Below are 22,683 nucleotides of genomic sequence, written 5' to 3' on the forward strand. Positions count from 1 at the left end.
GTTTGCAGATGACATGATACTATACATACAAAACTCTAGAGACTCCATCATTTTATTATACTGTAAATGAATTCAGTAAAATCACAAGATAAAAGAATAATAGAGTAATATACAGAACTCTGTTGCATTTCTATACATCAACAACAAAGTAGAGAGGGGGCTCTGGGTGGCTCAGTCAGTTAAGCGTCCGACTTCAGCTCAGGTCATGACCTCACAGTTTGTGGGTCCAAGCCCCACGTCGGGCTCTGTGCTGACAGCTCAGAGCCTGGAGCCTGCTTCAGATTCTGTGTCCCCCCCCGCCCCCGCCCCTCCCCTGCTCACACTCTAAGTAAGCACACATTTAAAACAAATAAATAAATAAATAAAAGAACAAAACTGGACCACTTTCTTAGTCACCCACACACAAAAAAACTCAAAATAGATTGAAAATCTAAATATAAGACCTGAAACCAGAAAACTCTTAGAAGAAAACATAGGCAGTAATATCTTTGACATCAGCCATAGAAAAATTTTTCTAGATATGTCTCCTCAGGCACATAAATAAAAGCAAGGATAAACTTTGGGACTACATCAAAATAAAATGCTTTCGCACAGCTAAGGATATCCTCAACTAAAAGCAATCCACTGAACGGGGACAATGTTTGTACATGATAAATCTGATAAGGGGTAAATATTCAAAATATACAAAGAGGGGCGCCTGGGTGGCTCAGTCGGTTGAGCGGCCGACTTCGACTCAGGTCATGATCTCGCGGTCCGTGAGTTTGAGCCCCGCGTCGGGCTCTGTACTGACAGCTCAGAGCCTGGAGCCCGTTTCAGATTCTGTGTCTCCCTCTCTCTCTGCCCCTCCCCTGTTCATGCTCTCTCTCTCTCTGTCTCAAAAATAAATAAATGTTAAAAAATAAAAATAAAATAAAATAAAATACAAAGAACTTACACAACTCAACACACACACACAAAAAAATCTGATTAAAAAGTGGGCAAAAGCCCTGAATGTACATTTCTCCAAAGGAGACATACAGAAAAAGAAACCCTCATGCACTGTTGGTGGAAACGCAACGGATGCAGCCATTATGTAAAATAGTATAGTGATCCCTCAAAAAATTAAAAGTAGAAGTATCATATAATCCAGTAATTCCACTTGAATATTTACCCAAATAAAACAAAAATACTAATTCAAAAAGATACACGTACTTCTATGTTTACTGCAGTATTATTTACAATAGCCAACATATGGAAGCAACCAAAGTGTCTATGGATAGATGAATAAAGAAGGTGTGCATGTATGTGTAGGTAATGGAGTATTACTCAGCCATTAAAAAAAAAAAAGAATAAAATCTTTCCATTTGCAACAACATGAATGAATCTAGAGAGTATAATGCTAAAATAAGTCAGCCAGGGAAAGACAAATTCCATATGATTTAGCTTATGTGTGGAATCTAAAAAAGAAAACAATAAGTGAACAAACAAAACAGAAACAGACCCATAAATACAAAGAACTGGGGGCTGCCAGAAGGGAAGGTGGGGAATGGGGAGTAAAATGGAAAACAGTAAAGTGTAAGTGGGTAAAATAGACAAGAAGAACAATAATAAAGGTGATTAGATTAATGATTATGTTGATGAGCACTAAGAAATGTATAGAATTGTTGAATAACATTGTACCCCTGAAACTAATGTAACACTATGTTAATTACACTTCCATAAAAAGACATAAAAAAATCAACAGTATCAGGAAAAAAGAGGATCATTTTACAAAGATAAAGGCTTTAACTCATTAAGACAATATCAAAATCCTAAACATTTATTCATCTAGTAACAGCTTCCAACTACATGATGTAATAATAACAGAACTACAAAAAGAAATGGGAAAATCCACAATTATATATGGAGATTTCAACAAACCTCTCTCAATTGATAGAACCAGTAAACAGAAAATCAGTAAGAATATAGTAACTTTGAACAACATTATCAACCAGAAGAACACCATCAAACAAACTGACATTAAGTGACATCGACAGGATACTCTACACAAACTAGCAAAATATTCAAGGACATATGGAAGATTCACCAAGACAGATCTATATTCAGGCCATGAAACAACTACTGATAAATTTTAAAGGTTTCAAGTAATACAAAGAATTTTCTCTGATGAGTAAGTCAAAAAAGAAACCAAAAGAGAAAATTGAATCTATTTTTAAATGAATGAAAATGAAAACAAAACTTACCAAAATCTGTGTAAGGCAGTTAAAGCAATAATTGAGGGGAAAAGTTACAGCACTAAATACCTGTTAGAAATCTCAAATCAATGACTTCACCTTGTACCTCAAGAAATTAAAGGACAAAAAAGAAGAAATAAGGATCAGAGCAGAAATCAATGAAATATAAATCAAAAACAACAGAGCCAACTCATTGAAATCAAAGGCTACACTTCCTCCATTTACTGGATGATGGAGATGTACTTTTCCCTCTTAGGCAATACAAACAAAAACTGTAGACACTATAAATCAAACAAATACATTCTGAAAAATGTTAAGAAGGCAAATTAGCTAGAAACCACAGGACTCAAGGAATAACATGGCACTGAGGTTCCACAGGTTTTCTTTTTGCCTAATATATCCCACTCTTTGATTGGAAGAAGTCAGCAACCCAGAAGCACCGACAAGCACAGAACAGACCCCCCCCCACCCCCAAAAAAAGCTCAAATGAAAGGACTCCTCTCTCTTGCTAGACAAACAACCAGGAAGGGCTCATATTAGCTAGGAAAAGAAAACTTTTAGACAGTGCTGCTCTACTCCAGCACATCACCACAGAAAAAGCTGATCCTACCCACTCCTGCAATGGTCAAGCAAGGAACCTAGACATCCACTCTTGTGAGATTATGAGTCATTCCAAGACTACCCCTGGGGTAGTGTAAGAGCAGAACAAACAGGGAACCAGAATTCTCAACCTCACTGGCTGGTAATGAGCATGTCCCCCCACTGTGTCAATGGAGACAACAAGGGAAGCCTGGACTTTCACCTCCATCTGGCAGTAACAAGGAACCTAATCCTGTCCCTGGGGTGGTGTCAGAACATCTAGCAAGGAGTTAGGAGTTTCACCAACACACAGTGGTAAATGAAGCCATATCCATTGTGGCGATCAGGTAGAGCACCATCATACGCACCTCTGCTTAGCATTAACAAGCAGCCTCCCTCAAATGTCAACAAAGGCCCAAGAGGGAATGTGAACTTCATCCCATATCTGGCATAAGGAGATGCCAACCACAACTCCTCAAATCAGACAAGTGTCAGAAAAAGCCAGCTAAAACAGGTTTGTGTAAGATGCAAAGTCCCATAACATAACACAAAAATGTTCAGGTTTCAATCATTTGTCATAGGGGCACCTGGGTGGCTCAGTTGGTTAAGGATCCAACTCTTGATTTCAGCTGAGGTCACGATCTCATGGTTTGTGGGTTTGAGCCCCACATCAGGCTCCATGCTGGCAGTGTAGAGTCAACTTGGGATTCTCTCTCCCTCTCTCTCTGCCCCTCCCATGCTCGCGCTCTCTCTCTCTCTCAAAATAAATAAAATCATTTGTCGTAACAAAAACCAGAAGATCTCAAATTGAATGAAAAAGACAATCAACAGATGTCAACACGTAGATATTTGTAATTTTAACATCTGACAGAGGTTACAATTATCCTTTTTTTTAATTCTTCTTAAGAGAGACAGCATGAGTAGGGGTGGGTCAAAGAGAAGAGAGGGACAGAGGATCTGAAGCAGGCTCTGCACTGGCAGCAGTTGAGCCCAATGTGGGGCTCAAACTCACCAACCATGAGATCATGACCTGAGCCGAAGATGGATGGATACTCAACCAACTGAGCCGCTCAGGCACTCCAGGATGTTAGAATCTTCTGATAAAGATTTAAAACCAAAAAAAAAAAAAAATGTTTAACGTTTATTTATTTTTGAAAGCGAAAGAGAAAAAGACAGAGTGCAAGCAGGGGAGAGGCAGAGAGAGAGGGACATACAGAATCCAAAGCAGGCTCCAGACTCTGAGCTGTCAGCACAGAGCCCAGTGTGGGGCTTGAACCCACAAATCATGAGATCATGACCTGAGCCAAAGTCGGACGCTTAACCAACTGAGCCACCCAGGTGCTCCCTGATGAAGATTTTAAAGCACCCATAATAAAAATGACTAAATGAGGAATGCCTGGCTGGCTCAGCCGGTACAGCATACAACTCTTGATCTCAGGATTATAAATTCAAGCCCCACACTGGGTGTAGAGATTAAATTAAATCTTTTTTTAAAAAATGATTCCAGGGGCACCTAGATGGCTCAGTCAGTTAAGCATCTGACTCTTGATCTTGGCTCAGGTCATGATCTCACGGTTCTTGGGTCAAGCCTCACATCAGGCCCTACACTGACAATGCGGAGCCTGCTTGGGATTCTCTCTCCCCCTCCCTCTTCCCCTTCCCTGCTTGCATTCTCTAATATATAAACTTAAAAAATATAAATAAATGATTCCATGAGCAATTACAAACACAGAAATGAAATATAAAAAGCCTCAGCAAAAATCTAAAATATAAAGAACCAAATGGAAAATTTTAGAACTGAAAAGTACAATAAACAAAATTAAAAGCTCAGTATGTGACTTCAATAGCAGAATCAAGGAAAGAGAGTAAAAGAATCCATGAGCTAGATGATATAACAATCAAAATTATTCAAAATAAACAACAGGGAAGAGTGTGAAGAAATAAAAATGAACAGATCCTCAAAGACCTCTGGGACCATAACAAAAATTCTTAACATTTATGTCATCAGTCTCAAGAAGAAAAGGAGATATAAAGCGGGACTACAAAAGTACTCAATCAGTTGGGTGACTCAGTCAGTTGAGCATCCAACTTTGGCTCAGGTCATGATCTCACAGTTCATGGGTTTGAGCCCCAGGTCGAGCTCTGTGCTGACAGCTCAGAGCCTGGAGCCTGCTTCGGATTCTGTGTCTCCCTCTTTCTCTGCCCCCCCATCTCTCTCCCAAAAATAAACATTAAAAATTTTTTTAAAAGCAGAAAAAAGAAAAAGTACTCAAACAAAGAATGACTGGGGGCACACAGGTGGCTGAGCATATGACTTTGGCTTAGGTCACGATCTCATAGTTCATGAGTTCAAACCCCACACCGGGCTCTCTGCTGTCATCTCAGAGCCTGCTTCAGATCCTCTGTCCCCCTCTCTCTTTGCCCTTCCCCCCCACTCAAGCTCTTTCTCTCAAAAATAAATAAAACATTAAAAAAAAAGAATGGCTGAAAATGTTCCGTTTTGGTAAGATATAAAACTACAGAATCAAGAAGCTGAGCAAATCTCAAAAGGGATAATTCAAAAGGCAACTACCCCTTAACACATCCTGATTAAACTTCTAAAATCTAAAAACAAGGAAGATATCTTGAAAAGAAGTCAGAGAAAAACACTTTCTTTATACAATAAAATTAACTTGGGAGCAAATTTCTCATCAGAAATCAGAGGCCTGGGGTGCCTGGGTGGCTCAGGTTAAGCATCTGACTTTGTCTCAGGTCGTGATCTCACGGTTCGTGGATTTGAGCCCCACATCAGGCTCAGTGCTGACAGCTCAGACCCTAGAGCCTGCTTTGCATTCTGTGTTTCCCTCTGTCTCTGCCCCTCCCCTACTTGTGCGAGCGCTCACGTGCTCTCTCTCTCTCAAAAATAAACATTAAAAATGTTTTAAATAAATTAATAACAAAAGAAACCACAGAGGCAAGAAAGTGACACAATATTGAAAGAGGAAGTTGTGAAGAAAATGAAAAAAAAAAACTCAGTGAAAATCCTAAAACCTGTGGGACATACTAAACCAGTAATAAAAGGGAAATTTATAACCATGCACAGAAAAGTCAGAGTCTCAAATCAATAATCGAAGCTTCTACCACAGAAAACTAAAAAAAGAACAAAATAAACCCAAAGCAAGCAGACAGCAATTAAAAATAAAGAGTAGAAGTCAGTAAAATTTAAACTAGAAAAAAAAGAAAAAAAGAAAAATCAACAAAACAAGGAAGGAGCTGCTTCTCTGAAAAGATCAATAAAATTGATAAACCTCTAGCAACGCTGACAAAGAAAAGGAAAGAAGACAAATCAGTATCAGAAATGAAACCGGGATATCAGCACAGAACCTGCAGACAACAAAAAGATAATCAGGGAATACCATGAACAACTTCACACGCATAACTGACAACTTAGATAAGATGGATCCCTTCCTTGAAAAACACAAACTACTCTGACTCACCAATTATGAAACTGGTAATGTGAATAACCCTGTAACTATTTTAAGTTTTTTGGGGTTTTTTGTGGGGTTTTTTTGGTTTTTAGTAATCTCTACACCCAATATGGGGCTTGAACTCATGACCCCAAAATCAAGAGTCATATGCTCTTCCAAATGAGCCAGCCAGAAACCCTAGCCCTGTCACTATTTTTAAATTTTAATTTGTACCTTAAAAACTACCAAAAAAGAAATATGAAGGTCCAGGTAGTTTCAGTGGACAACTGTACCAACCATCTAAAGAATTAACACCAATTCTATACAATCTCTTCCAGGAAACAGAAAAAGCAGCATTTCTCCCAACTCATTCTACAAAGCTAGTATTACTCCAATACCAAAACCATATAGAACATGAAAAGAAAAACTATAGACCAGTATCTCTCATGACTAGAGAGATGCAAAAATCCTTAACAAAATATAAATAGAATCCTGTAACACATAAAAAGAGTTATGTGCCATATCGAGTGGGGCTTACTCCACTTAAGTTAAATATTCAAAATCAATGAACGTAATCTACCATATTAACAGGTTTAAAAAAAAAAAAAGTACATCTATTAATGCCAGAAAAAGCACCTAACAAAATTCAACACCCATCCGTGACTTTTTAAAATAAATACATAAGAATGGGGCGCCTGGGTGGCTCAGTGGGTTGGGCTCAGGTCATAAGCTCATGGTTAGTGAGTTCAAACCCTGCGTCAGGCTCTGTGCTGACAGCTCAGAGCCTGGAGCCTGCTTCAGATTCTGTGTCTCCCTCTCTCTCTGTTCCTCCCTTGCTCGTGCTCTGTCTCTCTCTCCCTCAAAAATAAAGATTAAAAATTTTTAAATAAATACATACACACATACATAAGAAAAATAGGAATACAACGCAGGTAACTTCCTCAACTTCATACAGACATCTACAAAAACCCTACAGTGGTTTTCATCATCTACAAAAAAGCCTACTTAGTGGTTTTCACCATGGAATCAATCCTTTCCCCAAAGGTCTTAAATCTTAAATCCAAACCATGCTGAGATTTCTAGCCAGAAATTTCACTAAAGGCGTACAAATTGAGAAGGAAGAAATAATAATAACCCTACAAAGAAAATCCCAAGGAATCTATAATAAAACTCCTGTAATTCATATAAGAATTCAGCAAGGTTGCAAAATCTAAGGTAAAGATCAATTGTTACTACCATGCCATGACACCAAAATTAAGCATTCAATACTACTTCTAACTGCTTCCCCAAAAATTAAATACTTAGGTATAAATCCACAAAATGTGTATAGGACTTGTAGGCTGAAAACTACATAAAAGTGCCAAAAGATGGGCACCTGAGTGGCTCAGTCAGTTAAGTGTCTGACTTCAGCTCAGGTCATGATCTTGGTTGGCGTCCATGAGTTCAAGCCCGGCATCAGGTTCTGTGCTGACAGCTCAGAGCCTAGAGCCTGCTTCAGATTCTGCGTCTCCCTCTCTCTCTGTCCCTCCCCAAGTTGCGCGTGCACGCGTGTACGAGTGCTCTCTCTCCCCCCCCCCCCCAAAAAATAAGCATTTTAAAAAATTATTTTAAAAAGGGGTCAGTGAGAAATACAATACTTATAGTAAAAATACTATGGACAAGGGAAAAAAAGTTTCCCTCCACCAACAGTTAAGATACACTACAGGAGGGGTGCCTGGGTGGCTCAGTTGGTTGAGCATCCAACTTCAGCTCAGGTCATGATCTCAAGAGATCAAGAGTCGCATGTTCCATGGACTGACACAACCAAGTGCCCCCACTATTTATCTTTTTATATTTTTGAACCATGTCAATGTATCACCTTACCAAAAACTAAGTTAATTCAAGCTATTGCAATTCTCTAGACAAAAAAAAAAATTAAAGCTTAAATTATGCCAATGACTAGAGAGGTAAAGAAATCAAATTTAAAAAAATTTTTTAATGTTTATTACTTTTGAGAGAGAGACAGAGAGCAAGCAGGGGAGGGGCAGAGAGAGAGGAAAACAAAGAATCGGAAGCAGGCTCTAGGCTCTGAGCCGTCAGCACAGAGCCCGACGCAGGGGTCGAACCCACAGATTGCAAGATCAAGACCTGAGCTGAAGTCGGCCACTTGACCGACTGGGCCACCCAGACACCCTGAGAAATCAAATTTAAGATGCCTAGGATACCTAGATACAGATATCCAGAAGGTAATTGCAAATATGGATCTGAAGACTAGAAAAAAATTATTCAGGTGATATTATTAATACTTAGATCCCCAAGCATACATCATAATTTTTCACAGAGTTAAGATAAACAAACAAGCCAGAAAAGCAATCATGTAACTTAAATTTTAAAGGAAGGAAGGAAGTAACGCCAAACAGGAAACCAAAAGGCAATATGTTTAAAGAGGTTAGAAGAAAGCAGCTTCCCAAAAGTCATGAGAAGAGAGAGTTGCAATGGAGTGATCGGTTTTTACAATGACACTAGTGATCACAGAGCAACTGAGTGATCAGTTTTAAATGCTGACAAGTGGATCAAAGAGAATGAAAACTGAAAAAATGTTGGATTTGCCCATTTGAAGTTAACAGCATAATCAACAACGGCAGACTTAGAGCCAAATGTAATAATATCAAAGGTGAATGAACAGGAGTTTGTGATATCTTATGCACTTATTTCTTTACACTCAAATTTTTTTCAGAAAAGGATCTGAGGCAGTGCACACATTAACAACCTGTATTATAACAACAAAAAATAGAAGAATGAACATTGAAAGCCAGTATGAAGGTCATCCCCCTGATTTAGGGAAACTGCTCTTACCCCTGACTCCAACTATGTAGTTCTAGTGAGGGTTGCCATTCATAGTACCCTCCCCACTCCAGCCACAGGGATGGTGGGTACATGATCCAAGACAGGCCAATCAGAGTCCTTCCCAGGATTCTTCAAGAGAGCCCCTTCTTCTGGTAGAAGGGGCTGGGAAGATGAGAGCCAAGAGCTGCCAGCAGTCATGGTTCCAGCCTCATGAAGTAGAGAGTCTGTAGTATGAGAGAATGAAATCAACACGCAGAGAAACAGAGATAAGAGGTGAAGTCCTAAACCCCACAGGAGGAGAAGGAAGAAACAAACATACTAATAATCAGATTAATATAACTGATGTAACTAAAGACCAGATTTGGTTCTGGGCTACCTGACAGCCAGAACAAAAAGAAAAACAGAATGTGCATCACCAGAGCTATCAAAAAGGAGGAAATATACCAAATCCTCAAGGGAGTCACTTTTCCTGATGCTAAGTTATTAAAAGAATTTCTTGTACACGAACTTTTATATAAGGATTACTAAAAGACGAAATGGACAAGTGTCCATGATGAGAGTCTTACAGCAAATACAGATTTCATACACAACTGCTTAAAATGACAACAAAGTTGTATCTCAATCATTATGTACAACTAAGAGGCTAGACTATACTAGACAGGTGAAGCAGAAGTATCAACTACAGCTTTATTCTTCCAGGAAGCTCGCTAGGGAAAGAGAAAAGACAAGAAATGAAAAGGGAAAAATGTAAAGGGAAAGCAGAATCCATGGGAAGATTCAAAAATGTCTGTAAAGTGAGTAGGGGAAACAAATCAAGTAAAAAGGACAGACTAAAACATAAAACAAGACCCTGGAAGAAATGGGAAAAGACCACATCATGAGCACAGGTAGTTAATTCCACCCACCTTCCTAGAACTCCAGTAAGTGAGGTAAAAGGACATAAAGTCACAAATAGAAAAAGAACATAAGAGAAGACAACAGCTATAAAATTTTGGAAACTAGAAAGGAGACAAGGAGTAAATGACTTAACAAATCAGAAAAGGTTGCTGCAATAAGATAAGCCCAAAAGCAATGTATCTTAGACTACATAGCACCAGAAACTGGAGAAACTTTAGGTACCAGGCACTAGGGGGTAGGAGTCACACATGCACACTGCTGGTGTATGTATCCAAAAAGAATGCGTTCAGGTGAAGCTAAAAAGGAGAGACAGGATATACTGAAAAACAACCAAACTCCCCTCTAATCTACTTCTCAACTACCCCCATCCTCAGAAACTGCAGAAAGGGTAAATGAGGAAATCTGGATTTGAGGATACCAAGCACAGCTGAGGAAAGGGGTACCATACTGAAAAAGAAGAATTAACTGAAAATCTAATTGTAAATAGGAAATTCCAGCAAACATCTGGCTCAAAGAATACTGGTAACCAGGTCTGTCAATCCCAACCAGATGAAAGAGTTCCCTCTCAATAAACTAACCAGCTGGTGGTCTCCTAATAAAAGAATCCAGTTAGATCACCTAAAATGAAGGCAATCAGCAACAATCCCTGCCCACACACACAGAGCTTCCAATCTCAAATAGGTGCCTAAGAGTCACCACACTTTTTTAAAGGAATTCTTTTATTTATTTTTTATCGCTTCTCAGCCTTTTGGCTAAGATCAAGTGTAGGAATTCTTTTATTTTTTTATTAATTTTTTCTGAGAGAGAGAGTGCGCACACACGAGTGTGGGAGGGGTAGACAAAGTGGAAGATGGAGATCTTAGGCAGGATCCAGGCTGGGCGTGGAGCCCAACACCCGGCTCAATCTCACACACAACCTTGAGATCATAACCTCAGCCTAACTCAAGAGTCAGCTGCTTAACTAACTGATCCACCTAAGCACTCCCAAGAGTCATCAGATTTTTAAGCAAAGTCTCTAACAGGACAGGCCAAAACAACAATACAAAGAATTTCTGATGAAGAGAGTCCCAGGAGCAGAAGAAAACTTCAGAAAACTGACACAAAACAAAAATAAAAAAACCTGGTTAATACCTTCACAATGAAGGAAAATACAACATTCAAGAGATATTCCATACTCATGGAATGGAAGAGGCAATGTTGTTAAAATATCCATACTACCCAAAGCAGGCTATAATCCCTATCAAAATACCAACATTTTTCACAGAACTAGAATAAAACTAAAATTTGTATGGAAAACCACAAAAGACTAAATAGCCAAAGCAATCTTGAGAGAGAAGACCAAAGCTGGAGGTAACACAATCCCAGAGTTCAAGATACATTACAATGCTATAATAATCAAAACAGTATGCAACAGCACAAAAACAGACACACGGATAAGTGGAACAGAAGAGAGAGCTCAAAAATAACCCGACGCTTATATGGTCAAGTAATCTCCAACAAAGAAGGCAAGAATATACAATGGAGGAAAGACAGTCTCTTCAACAAACGGTGCTGGGAAAACTGGACGGCTACATGCAAAAGAACAAAACTGGACCCCTTTTTAGTCACAAACAAAAATAAACTCAAAATGGATTAGATCAAAATTTGAGACCTGAAACCAGAAAACTCCTAAAACATAGACAGTAATATCTTTGACATCAACCATAGAAACATTTTTCTAGGTAGGTCTCCTTAGGCAGGGTGAAAAAAAAAAAACACAAATAAATTATTGGGACTACATCAAAATAAACCCTTTTGTACAGCAAAGGAAACCCTCAACAAAATGAAAAGAAAAGGCAACTCACTGCATGGGAAAAAATATTTGCAAATGATGTATTTGATAAGGGATTAATAGGCAAAATCTATAAAGAATGGGGGTGGCCTGACTGGCTTAATCGATAAGAGCATGTGACTCTTAATCTCAGGGTCATTAGTTCAAGGTCCATGTTGGGTGTGGAACCTACTTAAAAAAATAAAAAATTAAAAAATATGCTAAATGAAAAAAAAGAACTTAACACCAAAAAATCCAATTTAAAAATGGACAGAGGTTGAGGCGCCTGGCTGGCTCATCTGGTGGAGCGTGTGACTCTTGATCCCAAGAGTTTGAGCCCCACGTTGGGTTTAGACATTACTTAAAAATAAAATACTTTTTAAAAATGGGCAAAAGACCTGAAACAGACATTCTTCCAAACAAGACATACAGACTGAACGACAAACACAATAAAAGATGTTCAACATCACTCATCATCAAGGAAATGTAAATTAAAATCACAATAAGAAATCATTTTACACCAGTCAAAATGGCTAGTATCAAAACCACAAGAAATAACAAGTGTTGGCAAGGATATGTATGGAGTAATGGGAACCCTCGTGCACTGTTGGTGGCAGTATGAATTGGTGCAGCCACATTGGAAAGCAGAATGGAGGTTCCTCAAAAATTAAAAATAGATTACCATATGACGTAGTAATTCCACTACTGAGAATTTACCCAAATAAAATGAAAACACTAATCCAAAAACATATACACACCTTTATGTTTACTGCAGTATTATAATAGCCAAGATAACAGAAGCGACTCAAGTGTCCATGGAAAAAGAATGAGCCATAAAAAAAGAATGAGACCTTGCCATTTGCAACAACAAGGATGGTCCTAGAGGATATAAGGCTAACTAACATAAGTCAGAAAAAGACAAATACCATATGATTTTGTTTAAATGCAGAATCTAGGGGCACCTGGGTGGCTCAGTCGGTTAAGCAGCCGACTTCGGCTCAGGTCATGATCTCACGGTCCGTGAGTTCGAGCCCCGCGTCGGGCTCTGTGCTGACAGCTCAGAGCCTGGAGCCTGTTTCAGATTCTGTGTCTCCCCCTCTCTGACCCTCCCCCGTTCATGCTCTCTCTCTGTCTCAAAAATAAATAAACGTTAAACAAAAATTAAAAATAAATAAAAATAAAAATAAATGCAGAATCTAAACAAATGAAGAACAAAGAAAATAAGCAAAAACAGACCCTGAGGGAATGGGCAAAATGAGTGAAGAGGAAGTAGGAGATACAGGCTTCCAGTTATGGAATAAGTCACAGGGATACAAAGGCACAGCAGAAGGAATATATTCAGTGATTGTGTAACAGCACCATAGGGTGACAGATGGCAGCTACACTTGTGGTGAGCACAGCATAACACAGAGAGTCGTGGAATCACTATGTTGCACACCTGAAACTAATGTAAACTTGTATGTCAACTATACTTCAACTAAAAAACAAAGAAATAAAGACATCCAAGAAATAAAAACAGAAGATAAAGAATAAAAAACAGAACATAAGAGAAAAGCATAATAGACTTTAAAAATCTAGGGGCGCCTGGGTGGCTCAGTCGGTCCGACTTCAGCTCAGGTCACGATCTCACAGTCTGTGAGTTCGAGCCCCGCGTCGGGCTCTGGGCTGATGGCTCAGAGCCTGGAGCCTGCTTCCGATTCTGTGTCTCCCTCTCTCTCTGCCCCTCCCCCATTCATGCTCTGTCTCTCTCTGTCTCAAAAATAAATAAACATTAAAAAAAAAAAAAAAAAAACTTAAAAAAAAAAAAAAAAATCTAAGTGAAGGGTCAGAAGACAAAGTAAGGAATTGCCTCAAAAAGTAGAACCAAAGGGGCGCCTGGGTGGTTCAGTCGGTTAAGCGTCCGACTTCGGCTCAGATCATGATCTCAAAGTTCATGGGTTCAAGCCCCACATCAGGCTCTGTGCTGACAGCTCAGAGCCTGGAATTTCCTTCATATTCTGTGTCTCCCTTTCTCTCTACCCTCCCCTGCTCATACTCTCTCTCTCTCTGAAAAATAAACATTAAAAAAAAAAAAAAAAAAAGTAGAACCAAAAAAAAAAAACTTAAACAAAATATTAAAAATTGGAAAATTAGTTCAAAATGACCAACATCTTACAGAGAACAAACTGAGGGTTGATGGGGGCTAGGGAGAGGGGAAAGTGAGTGATGGGATTTGAGAAGGGCACTTGTCGGGATGAGCACTGGGTGTTGTATGGAAACAAATTTGACAATAAATTATGTTTTAAAAAAAAAAAGGCCAACATCCAAATAAAGAAACATACAGGGATGCCTGGGTGGCTCAGGCAGCTAGGCGTCCAACTCGATTTCAGCTCAGGTCATGATCTCAGTGTCATGAGATCAAGTCCAGCATCCAGCTCTGCACTGGGCATGGGGCCTGCTTAAAATTCTCTCTCCCTCTGCCCCTCCAACCACCCCTGCACACACACGCATGCTCTCTAAATAAAAAAAAAAAAGTTAAAAATACTCAACATCATTATCAGGGAAATACAAATGAAAACCACAATGACATACCACCTCACACCAGTCAGAACAGCTAAAATTAACAACTCAGACAACCACAGATGTTGGCAAGGATGCAGAGAAAAAGGATCTCTTTTGCACTGCTGGTAGGAATGCAAACTGGTGCAGCCACTCTGGAAAACAGTATGGAGGTTCCACAAAAAGTTTAAAAAAAAGGGCGGGGGCGCCTGGGTGGCTCAGTTGGTTGGGCGTCCAACTGCGGCTCAGGTCATGATTTCAGGTTTTTTAGTTCAAGCCCCTCTTCAGGCTCTTTGCTGACAGCTCAGAGCCTGGAGCCTACTTCGGATTCTGTGCCTTCCTCTTGCTCTGCGCCTTCCCCACTGCCCACCCCCCCCCCCAACTGCTATCGCTTTGTCTTGCTCTTAAAAATAAACAAACATTTGAAAAAAAAAAGTTAAAAATAGAACCACCTTCCAATTACACTACTAGGTATTTATCCAAGGGATACAGGTATGCTGTTTCCAAGGGGCATATGCACCCCAATGTTTATAGCAGCACTATCGACAATAGCCAAAGTATGGAAAGAGCCCAAATGTCCAACAACAGATGAATGGATAAAGAAGATGTGGTATATATATACAATGGAGTATTACTTCGCAATCAAAAAGAATGAAATCTTGCCATTTGCAACAACATGGATGGAACTAGAGGGTATTATGCTAAGCGAAAATAGAGAAAAATATCATATGACTTCACTCATGTGGAATTTAAGATACAAAACAGATGAGAAGGAAAGCAAAAATAATATAAAAACAGGAAGGGGGACAAAAATAAGAGACTCTTAAATATAGAGAACTAAGGGTTGCTGGAGGGGTTGTGGGTAGGGGGATGGCTAAATGGGTTAAGGGGCACTAAGGAAGACATTTGTTGAGATGAGCACTGGGTGTTATACATAGGGAATGAATCACTGGAATCTACTCCTGAAATCATTATTGCACTATATGCTAACTAACTTGGATGTAAATTTTTAAAAAATTTTTGATTAAAAATAATAAGAAAAAAGAAAATAAAGAAAAATACTGAAAAAAATAACAGAACTGATGAAATCATCAAAGAAATAATTTTTAAAAGTTCTACTATTGACCAAACTTAAGTTCCCTAACATGATTTGCCAAATCAAAAGGGCCATTGTATGCCTAATACAATGAGTGAGGAGAAACACACTACCATGAAAAATATCAGAAATAACCTGGATAAAAAAATACTAAATCCAGAGAGAACAATCACATACAAAATATTAGAAATCAGGACTTTACAACATTTCTTAACAGAAACATGAAAGCTAAAAAGCAAATTGCCAAAATTCTAAAGGAAAATGATTTCCAACCAAGAATTCTATATTCAGCCAAACTATCAATCAAGATGATAAAGCCAACAATTTTATCAAACCTGAAAAACCTTTAAAAAATTATTCCTCACACACCATGAAGTTGCTAGAGATGCCCACCGAAACAAGAAAATAAACCATTAGAGATGAAGAAATGGGGAAGTGAGGTGTTACAAAACAGAATCCAAAATAAGCAAGAAACAAAGAAACTCCCAAGATTATAGTGAAGGGAAGATCCAGACCTAAAGAGAAACCAGCCCAGATGACAGCAGGGAGATGGTACCCAGAAGGTCTACTGATTTAAAAAAGAAAGGAAAGAGGAAAGTGAAAAGTGAAAGAGGAGGGAGAAGAGGAGGCAGAAGGAGAAAGAAAAGAAGGGGAGAAGAAAAGAAGGCGGAGGGAAAGAGAAAGAAGAGGGAGGAAGAGGGAAGGGGGAGGAAGAAGAGAGGAAGAGGATGGAGAGGAGGAGGAAAAGAGGGAGAGGAGAGAGAGAGAAAAAGGAAAAGGAAAATTGAATTCATGGAAAATTTTACTAATACACTACCTGATTCATTAACCATTTGGAAGATTATATGAAGAAGAAACAGAGGCAAAAAATTTAGCCTTAAATAAAGAATACAAGGAAACTTAAAATACAAGATGATTATTAATCCCAAGGAAATGAAATTAATAAAAAAAAATCAGTATACTTTTGGCTCAAAAATGAACAAAATATTTAAGTAGTCATAATAATGTAAATATTACTGTTCAACACTACTGATTTAACAAAAATCTGTGATATACTGAAAGGCAACTACTAAAATTGATATGTCAAGAACAGCTGCTTATGGGGGTGCCTGGCTGGCTCAGTCAGTGGAGCACGCAACTCTCGATCTCAGGAGTTGGGTGCAGCTGGGGTGCAGAGCTTACTCAACAAAAATAAACTTTAAAAAGCAATAGCTGTGGGGCACCTGGATGGCTCAGCTGGTTAAGCGTCCAACTCTTGATTTCACCTCAGGTCATGATCTCATGGTTCATGAGTTGGAGCCCCCAAGTCAGATTCCGAGCTGACAGTGCAGAGTGAGCTTGGGGTCCTCTCTGCTTCTCTCTGCCCCTCCCCTGCTCGCGCTCTAAATCTCTCTTCCTCTCTCTCAAAATAAATAAACATTTAAAATTCTGTAAATAAAATAAACAATAGCTGCTTACACATTCCTTTTAGAAACATACAAGTACCAGAAGGAACGGCCAAAAGAGGTTGCTTCTGGTAATGAGATGAGGGTTCAAGGGTAAAGCAGCAGGTACTGTTTTGTTTGAGCGAGAAAAGTTTTTGGTAATACCAGACTTAGACTATGTGCATTTATCGCTCTGGTAAACATAAAAATTAAATCCAAAAAAAAGGGAATAAATAGGTGCCATATGCTGGGCAAGGTATCAATTTCCTTTCTCTCACTAGTTACACAGGTGAGAGTTACACTTGTTAATACAAACAAGTATTAAGCACCTACTTCATATCAGCCATTAGGTTAGGCTCTTCTCACAGTAAAAGAATTCAAGAGAGACCAGAGAAATTGGCCACTTACTACATTTTATCTATGGTGGTTAGCACTAAATCTGTTAACTTTCTAAAAGCACCTCTTTCAAAGCTGTAAGAACTTAATGTACTATGAGAAATTTAAAGGCAAATATTAGATATGAATCAGCAATAAGAAAAAAATGGTAGCAAATATTTAACTCTGAAGGCATTTTTTTTTTAATGTTTATTTATTTTTGAGAGAGACAGAGTGCAAGTATGGGAGGGGCAGAGAGAGGGAGACACAGAAACCAAAGCAGGCTCCAGGCTCTGAGCTGTCGGTACAGAGCCCGACACAGAGCTTGAACCCACGAACTGTGAGATCATGACTGAGTCAAAGTCAGACACTTAACCGACTGAGCCACCCAGGTGCCCCAATGTTTGTTTATTTTTGAGAGCGAGAAAGACCAGGCACGAGTTGGGGAGGGGCAGAGAGAGAGACAGAATCTGAAGCAGGCTCCATGACCTGAGCCAAAGTCAGATGCTCAACCGACTGAGCCACCCACCCAGGCGCCCCAATTCAGAAGGCACTCTATTTAAAGTATACAAACTAAACTGCTTGTACAGAAATAAAAGGGAGAAAGTTATATATGAAATTTGAACTGCCTTCTTGCACTCGGGAATCAAAGGTAAATTGAAAAAAAAAAAGAAATCAAAGACAAATTTGAAAAAACAATTTTCAATTATGTATATATCATGGTAAATCTCCAAGTGGCAGAAATAAAAAAGAAAAGTTAAAAGAATAAACATCAGTTGAAGGTGACGCACTTAATGAAAATATCAGATCTAATATATAATACATACACCCTAGAGACTGGGGTGGACTATGACACCAGCATAGACCCTAGACACGTTAAAAAAAAAAAAAAAAAAAAGTTCTAACTGGGTTCCCTGCATGAGGACAGGAGTTGTTAAGTGCCTATCCCACAACCAGAGGGGAATCTATCCTAGAAAAACATGGCCTAGACCAGTAAGACTAGAGATGCTGCACTGAAGATGTCTGTTCTGGACGTGAGGAGTCACTCTAGAAAAACTGGAAACTCAAACCTATGTTGAGAGAGAGTGGGGCCCAAAATCCATTATCTAAAGGGTCCTGGGACACCTGGGGGCAGACTCACGATTTCAGCTTAGGTCACACAGTTTGGTTAGGGAGACTGAGCCCCACCTCTCACTCTGCACTGACAGCAGGGAGCCTGCTTGGGATTATCTCCCTCTCTCTGCCCCTCCCCCACCCACCTCTGCATGCATGCTCTCAAAAATATATATAAACATTTAAAAAAAAAAACCAAACCAGGGGTGCCTGGGTGGCTCAGTTAAGCGTCCAACTCTTGGTTTCAGGTCAGGACATGATTTCATGGTTCATGGGTTCAAGCCTTGTGCTGGGCTCTGGGCTGAGGGTGGAGCCTGCTTGGAATTCTCTCTTTTCCTATCTCTCCGCCCCTCCCCTGCTCATGATCTCTCTCAAAATAAATAAATTATTTATAAATAAATAAATAGATAGATAGTACTGCAATCCAAATCAAGAAACAAAAATCAGTCTGGAGCAATGAACTCCATCCAGTAGGCAAACTCTAACAGTCTGCTGTTACCAACCCCAAAGCCATTCTCCAGATCTTCCCTAGTAACAAAACTCCAATTGTATTTAGTTCTCCAACTGACCCATATTTTGAATTATAACAATTCAAAGCCAGTAAAATTAAGCATAATCTGTTGCCTGGGGCTTCAAGAAAACTTAAGAGAATCAGTCAGCTGGGCGGAAAATCAATTTTCATTTTGCACCCCCCTTCTGCCTAGAACTTCTTTCCACAGTCACAATGACTGTTTCAGCTGCCATCCTCTCTCTGACTGTGGGACAACCCTGAAAACAAAAACCATGTGCTAAGGTTGGTATAGTAGGAGGACAAAAAAAGCCTGATCCCAAATGATGTCACAAGAGCTGTCATAAAAGCTTTAAAAGGCCTTTTGAACTCCTTTTAAAAGAAAGAATCTGTAAATCTGTAAATTCCTAATCTACAGAAGCCACTAGAACCTGGTCTTTGGTAAGGTCACACAGCGTTCTTCAGAGACAGAGCAAATGCAAACACTTTCCATAGTAACATCTTCACTGTGTTCCTAGAGGAACAGGAATCCCAAGGAAGACAACTCCTGAGGATTAGCTCACAGCCAAAAATTACAATGAAGACATCTACCACCAGAGTTAACAAACAATTCTAATTCTAATTTAGAGAAATCTAAAATCTCTAAGAGGTTTTAAAATAAGTATTTTTTTTTTTAAGTAAGCTCTTCGCCCGATGTAGGACTTGAACTCATGACCCTGAGATCAAGAGTCATGTGCTCCATCGACCAACCCAGCCAGGGGCCCCTAAAATAAGTATGTTTCAAATGTTCAAGTAGTAAGGGAATATAATCCAGAAGGCAATAATAGCAAAATATTATAAAAAAAGAAGCAAATGGAAACATAAAAACAAACAGAAAGTCTACATATACTTAGACAAGAAATTCACTCATAGGGTTAACAATATGCATAAATTTCAAGACAGAGCTAGAGATTATCCACAATAGAGAGATAAGATAGAAAATATGATGAAAAAGAAATTAAAAGACAAGCAAAAAAGAACAAGAATCTCAAGTATATACCTTAATTAACAGTTCCAGAAGAAAATTAAATGGGAAGGTGACATATGAAGAGAGAGCAGAAAATCTGCCAACATGTAAGAAAAACTGAGTCCACAGAACAAAAGCTGATCAGCTCTGAAGCAGGAGAAGCATACTGTCAACAGATTTTCTATTAGCACAATTAGATACCAGAAGACAAACTAGAATAAATTCTTTACTTACAGGAAAACAATTATTACTCTAAAATTCAAACTAGCATATAAGACAGCAAAATAATAACATTTTTAGACAGAGATGAATATAGTTTGCTTACTGCTTACTAGGCACTGAACCCTAGAACTGTATTTTAAAAAGAGGGGTGCCAGGGTGGTTCAGTCGGTTAAGCATTCAACTTCAGCTCAGGTCATGATCTTATGGCTCATGGGTTCAAGCCCCGCATCGGGCTCTGTGCTGACAGCTCAGAGCCCGGAGCCTGCCTCAGATTCTGTGTCTCCCTCTCTCTGACACTCCCCCACTCATACTCTGTATGTCTATCTCTCTCTCAAAAATAAACATAAAAAAATTTTTTTTTTTTTAAAGAAAAGTAAATGACTATAAAGCAGCAAGGCAAACAAAAAACTGGGTTAAACAAAAACATCAGTAATGTTATATCTAAATTATAAACGCCTATTTAAAAAAAACACAATTTGGGACGCACCTGGGTGGCTCAGTCAGTAAACTATTCAACTCTTGATTTCAGCTCAGGTCATGATCTCACAATTCATGGGTTCAAGCCCCACATCAGGCTCTGTGCTGGCAGTGCAGAGCCTGCTTGGGATTCTCTCTCTCCCTCTCTCTGCCCCTCCCCCACTCATGAGCTCTTTCTTTCCGAAAATAAACTTTTAAAAACTAAATAAAATATAAACATAAAAATAAGGAAATTAAATAAACTGTGGCTCTATAACAAAACACTAAAAAGCAGATAAAAAGAATGAATTAGATCAGTATGTATTAATGCAGCTATATCACAAGTTACAGAACACATATACAATGATACCATTCCTGTAAAATAATACTAGATGGTATTTATGAATATACACATGTAGTATAAGTATTAAAACAGATGGTAGTGTATGCATACAATGGAATATTATTCAGCCATAAAAACAAAGGAAATCATGCTGTTAGCAACAACACAGATCAACCTTAAGGGCATTATGCTAAGTGAAACAAATTAGAGAAAGACAAATACAAATCTTCCCCAATATACAACAGTGTTATGTCCCAATAAACCTATCACAAGTTGAAAATATGATATAAGCTATAAATGCATTTAATACACCTAACCTACAAACATCACAGCTTAGCCTAGCCTACCTTAAATGTATTCAGAACACACATTAGCCTACGGTTGGGCAAAATCATCTAACCAGAACCTATTTTATAATAAAGTGTTATGTATTGAATACTGTACTGAAAATGAACAACAGAGTGGCTGTAAGTATACTGGTTATTTGCCCTCCTAATCAAGTTGGCAGCTGATTGGGAGATGAGGCTCACAGTTGCTGCCCAGCAGCATCACGAGCATATCGTACCGTGTATCGCTGTTCTGGGAGAAGATCAAAACAAAACTTGAAATACAGTTTCTACTGAATATACATTGCTTTCACAACCATGTAAGGTCAAAAAATCCTAAGTCAGAACTGTCTGTACTATATCCTCTCAACTTACATATGGAATCTAAAAGAACCACTCTCATAGAAACAGAGAACAGAGAAACAGAGAATGGATGGAGGGTAGGGAAAAGGGGTGAGGTGCAGATGAAAGGCAGAAACTTCCAGTTATGATAAGGTCTGGAAACATAACATACAGCATGGTGACTATAGTTAACAAGACTGTATTGTGTATATGAAAGTTACTAAGAGTAAATTTTTTTCAAGTTGTTTTTGTTTTTTGTTTTTAAGGAAGCTTTACACCCAAACATGGGGCTTGAACTCATAACCCTAAGATCAAGAGTCCTATGCGCTACCAACTGAGCCAGCAGGCATCCCAAGAATAAGTCTTAAAGGTTCTCGTCAAAAGAAAAGAAACAGGGCACCTGGTGGCTCAGTCAGTTAAGCACCCAATTCTTGATCTCAGCTCAGGTCATGATCTCAGGATGGTGAATTCAAGCCTTACGTCGGGCTGCAAGTAGGACATGAAGCCTACTTAAAAAATAATTTAAAAAAAAAAAAAAAGAGGGGCACCTGGGTGGCTCAGCTGGTTAAGCGACCAACTCTCAATTTTGGCTCAGATCACGATCTCACAGTTTGTGAGATCAAGGCCCACATCAGGCTCTGTGCTGACAGCACGGAGCCTGCTTGGGATTCTCTCTCTGTGTCTCTCTCTCTCACAAAATAAATAAATAAATAAACTTAAAAAAGAAAAAGAAAATTGTAATTATGTTAGGTGATGAATGTTAACTAAATTCACTGTGGTAATCATTTTACAACATATAAACATATCAAATCATTACATTGTATACCTTAATACAATGTTATATGTCAATTATATCCCAATGAAACTGGAGAGGAAGAGAGAGAGAAACAGACAGACGGACAGGTTGGTCCCAAGACACGCTAAAAGGTTAACGGATGACTCAGACTGGGGACAGTACAAAAGTATTTCAAGTTAATTTTTTTTTATTATTCTTTTTCAGAAGGTAAGAGTTGAGGCAAATATGAAGAATCAACATTAGTTCATCGTGAGTGAAGAATATTTATGTTCTATATTCATAACAATTTGTGATAACTAAATATACACTAACGTAATTTTACTTAATAAAATTAAATAGAAATATACACTACAGTTAAGCATATAGT

General features: G+C 38.7%; 1 protein-coding gene and 1 pseudogene across 16 annotated transcripts in view; one reads left to right on the forward strand and one right to left on the reverse strand.

Moving 5' to 3' along the window:
• The window catches only part of MLLT10 (MLLT10 histone lysine methyltransferase DOT1L cofactor), a 237,019-nt gene that overhangs the window by 205,122 nt on the left and 9,214 nt on the right, over positions 1-22,683 (reverse strand). The window contains exon 1 of one of the 16 annotated variants that reach the window (XM_019460588.2): positions 9,074-9,248. The exons of the other annotated variants lie outside the window; for them this stretch is intronic. The gene's annotated coding sequence lies outside the window, so the exon portion shown is untranslated. Of the gene's footprint in view, positions 1-9,073; positions 9,249-22,683 lie in introns of those variants that run through there. 16 annotated transcript variants of the gene reach the window in all.
• On the forward strand, positions 10,694-10,783 carry LOC128775240 (U2 spliceosomal RNA; annotated as a pseudogene).

This window comes from Panthera pardus, unplaced genomic scaffold (assembly GCF_024362965.1).
Source record: "Panthera pardus isolate Hobbes unplaced genomic scaffold, ASM2436296v1 HiC_scaffold_6, whole genome shotgun sequence".
Classification (NCBI taxonomy): Eukaryota; Metazoa; Chordata; class Mammalia; order Carnivora; family Felidae; genus Panthera; species Panthera pardus.